Here is a 5730-nt window from a genome sequence, read left to right on the forward strand (position 1 = left end):
AATGATGATGGCAACAAATGTACATATGTGCTTGACACAATGGATGTATGTATGGATTGTGATAAGAATTGTATGAGCCCCAATAAAAGGATTAAAAAACAACAACAATAAACAGAGATCGCTCTTCCTCTCTCGCCTCTCTTCCCCCTCTCCTCTCCCGCCTCTCTTCCCCCTCTCCTCTCCCATCCTTCCTCCCTTGTTCCCTTGCCCTCCTTCCCTCCCCCCTCTCTCCATGTGGACCACCAAGCGGGGCTGAGGCAAAGGAGATAGATGGATTTCTCTTCAGCCAGCAAGGCCCAGAAGAAAGCAGGGAAGCTGATGCGTGGCCTGACCCTGTCCTGTTACTGAAGCTATCCAAAACGTCAAGAAGACCTCGCAGATTCCTGAGAATGGTGACTGCTGACTGCTGAGCTATTTCTTCCATTGCTGATGACATCTAAGGGACACTCTGGGACTCTATCAAAGCTGAACATTTTATACAATAGTGACTACAGACTGTTTTGCTGAAAGATCAAGATTTTGGACTTGTCAATTAATGCTATAAAGTGATTGGAATGTAACTGATTTCTGTGTAACTCCTTACCTATATAATGTAACATTGCGTGATTGGGATTTGATTAAGAAACATTTGCAAGGGTTTGAGGGAAATGTTTCATGAGATGTTGATCGGCTTAAGAAGGACATTTTCTATACATTCAGAGACAGACTTGAGGCATCGCCTGGCTCTGATATAATTAAGCAAGTGGTGAATGGCATGGAAGGATTGTATCCTCGTGCTTGGATTCAAAGTATTTCTCATAGTCTGGGTTACAATTTTTGTCCTGGCTATCACGTGTTGCTTCTATAGAAAGCTAAGGCATGTGAAGGAGAATCATACGGCCTCTATGGCACTTTTGAAGTTCGTGCATAAAGCAAACACTGTGAGGAGCAAAGAACGGGAAGAATGTGTTTAAGGACGAATCCTTCATTCTCTCGCAAAGGAGCCTGGAAGGCTAGGTTTCTAGTGGTAGAGGGGGATCTCCATCCTTGTGTGTTATAGGTAAGTCCTAATCACATTCTCATGATATTGTTCCTCCTATATGGTGCTGATCTGAGGTTGTCTCTTACAAGCACATAGCTGGTTGCTGTGTGGCCAGCAGCTTTAACTACAGAAGCAGACATTCCTATTTGGCCCTTTTCCTCCCACCCTGGTCCTCCCTCCCTGGTATTCAATCTCTCTCATACCTTCCTCTAATAGCAGAAGGGCATAACAGAACTTTACCCCCAGCACCTGGATTCAAAATGTTTGCTATAAGCCTGAATTTTTGGCTATATTAATTGGATCATGAAATTTTGCCTTGACAGCCTTTAATGTATAGAAAATAATCATGTCGCCCATGCGGCTTTTGAATTTTATATATAAAACAAAAGGGGGACTTGTGGGGGGAGGTCAGATGCTTAGACATCCTCCCTGGAGGCAGACTGCTATCTCTCCACACCACAGGGGTGAGCCTGCTTCCTGCTGTTGGAGACAATGGATTACTTCTCCCTAAAGCTTGCAACCATTAGTTTGGTTCCTGTAGGTGGAGTTCACACCCTACTGATAATGGTTCATATGGAGATCCAGAAAACAGGTCAAAATTAAGCTGCCATCCTAAATCTAGGATCCACCCATCTTGTCACAAGTATACCCCCAATCCCTCCTCTTCCTATTGCGTGTATGTCCCTAGACCACCCCCTCTCATAGCTGTATAACTTATAGTGCAACCCCCTCTTGGGATGCATGTCTACCTGTAATTAGTGGGCTTTCATACCCCCAAAAGGTATATAGGCCTGGGTTAGCAATAGAGCTCACTCTTCCTCTCTCGCCCCCTCTCTCACCTCTCTTCCCCCTCTCCTCTCCCATCCTCGCTCCCTTGTTCCCTTGCCCTCCTTCCCTTCCCCCTCTCTCCACGTAGACCACCAAGCAGGGCTGAGGTGAGCAATGCCACCATGAAACGTGTCTGACTCCATTGTTTGACTCTCTTGTATCCCTAATGCTCTCGATGACTTTAATATAATATTTATAGATATCTCCAAAAAATCCAATAAAAATAATTAAAAGAAAAAAATGTTTCCAAGAATGAAATCGCAAATTGGACAATTGTATTAAGTGTAAAGGTGATACGATTGTTTTGTAAAAAAATATATATTTAAATATGTAGCTTTGGGGAGGAATCTTTTTTGGGGGGTTACCCCCACATATATGCTTAAGGAGCCCGGTGGCACATTGAGATAAACATTGGGGTGCTAATCTGAAGGTTGGCCATTCAAACCCACCAATCACTCAATGAGAAACTGAGGAGGCTCTCTGTTCCTAGAAAATAATTACAGTTTTGGAAACCCTTTATAACGTCTCTATGAATCAGAATAAATTCAATGACGGTGCATTGTGCATTTACTTATTTCATATAAGTAAGGCTATACAGTTTTGCTTTGGTTTGGTTTTGCCATTGACTTATATCATTCAGCATGTTTTCAAGGCTCATCCATATTATAGCATGCATCGAAGTCTTATTTCTCTTTATCATTGAGCGATAGTCTATTAAATGGATTCCCAGTATTGCACACTGTTAAGTGTTCTCCTCTTGACCAAAAGGTTGGTGGTTTGGACCCACACAGTGGCTCCTGGGAGTAAACACCTGGTGATCTACCTCCCTAGATAGCAGACTCAAGAAGATCTTGCAGAAATGTTCTTCTCTGTCCCATGGGGTTGCTATGACTAAATATTGACTTAACAGAGAAGATGATATTTCACGGCATGTATGTACCACATTGTGTTTATCCATTAATCTCTTGGTGAGCATTTTGACTGTCTCCACCTTGTACCTCTTGTGAAAAGTGAGCCCTGCAGCCAGGTTTCTGTAACATCTCTGCCTTCACTTCTTGTAGGTGTGGACCTAGGATTGGGATTACTGGGGCATGTGGTCGTTCTATGTTTATCCTTTTGAAGAACCACCAAACTAGTTTCCACAGTGGTTTTCAGGTTTGATATGTTTAAGATAAATTTCTGAAAGGCCTTTAAACAGATTGATGCACATTTATGTCCACTGAGCTGAGATAAGTTCCTGTCCAGCCCCAGGACGCAGTCCCCATTGGGTGCACCAGGTCTGTGTCTCTGCCTTCTGAAAGCAAAGATGCATTTACAGAAGTGGATCTTTTCCAGATGTGCCTGTGGGCCCCAGAGGCACAAGGCACTCCAAGATGCTGCTCGGTCTGGTGACTTCCTAAGGTGATGGGCTCATTTTTACAAAAAGAGAACAGGAGGGAGAGAGTAACCATTGGGGCATTAAGTCAGAACAGCCCATTGAATGGCTGGTTTTAAGATGGTGCTCCTTATGACAAGTAACGTCAGAGGAAGGGTGCTACACCCCCTTTCCTGGTGATGGGTGACTTTCTCCGACAGGACCTCCTGGACCTCGGAAGCTTGCTGATCTTCCCATTACAACAGTGTCTAGCATTCAAGGAGTGCGGATGTGCAGACCCAGAGTTCTTGATACAAATGCATTATTTTATATGAATCATTTCAACCAACTTTTTTAAACAATGCCCATGCTACAGAGGAGGATATTGAGACTCGAATAGATCAAGTAACTTTCTCAAGGTCACACCAAAAAGGACAGAATTAGAACATAAACCCAAATCAAGGTCACCCAAAAGTTCAATCTCCCAACCACCTGCCTTATTTCCAAGTGCTAATCTAACATAAATGCCACTAGTGGGCAGCTTTAAAAATAAATTTATATTCTCATGATTTACCAGGCTGGATAGATGTCCCATTTCAGGACACCAGCTCTAGTGAAAAGCTTTCATTCTCTGTTGACTCGGAGGGAAGGGCCTTGTCTCTTAAGCATCTGCTTCTCGGGTCCTTGGAAACTTTCATGTCTTTTGATGTCTATCTTACCCCTTCTCACCTTCTTAATTGACTGAACATCTCAAAAGAGATTGACTCAAGACACACCCTACTGCATTCCTACCTCATTCACTTACCAAAGACAAGCCACTCCCAATGGGGTTATGACCATAGACAAGAGAGGCTAGGATTTACAACAGATATTTGGAGGGAATACATTTCAATTGGTTTCTACCCTTTTCTTTCCCCAGAATGAATGTACTTGCCACATGCAAAACATATATATCCCATTCATCATATAACAAAAAGTCTTAAATTGATTCTGAGTTCAAAATCTTATCTTCCAAAGCATCTAAATCAAATATGGGTGAGACTTTAAATGCATTCAAACTTGGAGCAAAATTTCTCTTCATCGGTGAACCTGTGAAATCTAGGCTCCAAGTTAACTGTTTCCCAAGAGCAATGGGGGAAAAGCACAAGAGACATGTCCATACCAATGGGAGAAATTGAGAGAAGGAACTGGTAATAAGCATCAAGATAAGTCCAAACCTCAGCAGAGCACATTTAACAGGCTCCCCAGGTGATGCTTATGGACACATAAGCTTCACCTGCAGATCTCTAAGAATGTCCGGAGGATCCCATTAAACTGTTGGTTCTGATTCAGACTATCTGAGATGGAAAAGCAAGTTCTCACCAGGGTGTTGAATTGGAACAACTGGTTCAAAGGCCTGATAACCACATCCAGGATGAATATTCTGGGACACAGATTCCTTCTGTATACGCCAGAATGTTCCAAAAGTGTTAAAGTGCAGTTTTCACTTTGCATAGCTCATTTTTATGTTTGTCTCTTTCTTATCGAATTTTACCATAATTAACAAGGAGAAACCACATGACCTCTTTAAGAGCTTGCTTAGAAATCTTCTCAGCCAAATATCCAAGTCCATCATTTGCAAATTCTACTTTCGTTGGACATTTAAACATAATTCAGATAAGTTCTTTGCCACTACATAAAAAGCACCACCCTTTCCCCACTGTCCAATTCTATGTCCTTCATTTTATTTAAAGCTTCAACGGAAGCACATTTAGCATGCAAATTTATAGAAACACTCTGTTGTGGGCACCATATGTATTCTTTAAAATGATAGAGCTGTTCTCTGTAGCTCACTTCACTTCCTTCTGTGCCCTTTGACATCCATAATTCTACCAATAGCCTCGTCATGATAATCTAGGCTTTTACTATTTAAAAAAACAACAGCAAAAGCTGGCTGTAATTGAGTAGATTATGACTCATACGGACCTTACTCTTAAGCAACTTAAAACGTTTCCAGCCACTATACATTACCTCGTTCCAAAACCACCTCTACATTTCAGGTCTGTTAGAACAACATCCCATTCCTTCAGTACCAAATTCTATCTTAGTTCCCTAGTGCTGCTGTAACAGAAACTCCACAGGACGCGGCCTTTCCCAAACAGAAATTTGTTTTCACACAGATGGGGAGGCTACAAGTCTGAATGCAGAATACCAGCCCTGGGGAAGGCTTTTGCCCTCTGTTGGCTCTAGAGAAAGTTCCTTGTCTTTTCAGTTTCTGCTTCTAAGTTCTTTGGAGAACTTACTGTGTTGTGATATATATGTTACCCCAGCTCTACTTCTTTCTTCTTCTTCTCCATTTTGTAGATTGAGTTAGTTAATTGTGCCAACCTGGCCCATAATCACATGTGGGGCTAATTGAAAGGCGGAGGGATAAATGGGTGGTGAGCCTTGCCTTGCTAGCTCTTGGGTCTCTTGCTTTGTGATGGTCGCACCAGGGTGCAGCTGCCTTAGCAGTTCCCTGCTTCAGCTTGCAAGATTGACTTCCTAC

This window comes from Echinops telfairi, unplaced genomic scaffold (assembly GCF_000313985.2).
Source record: "Echinops telfairi isolate 266 unplaced genomic scaffold, ASM31398v2 ScPeMD7_5;HRSCAF=22, whole genome shotgun sequence".
NCBI lineage: Eukaryota > Metazoa > Chordata > Mammalia > Afrosoricida > Tenrecidae > Echinops > Echinops telfairi.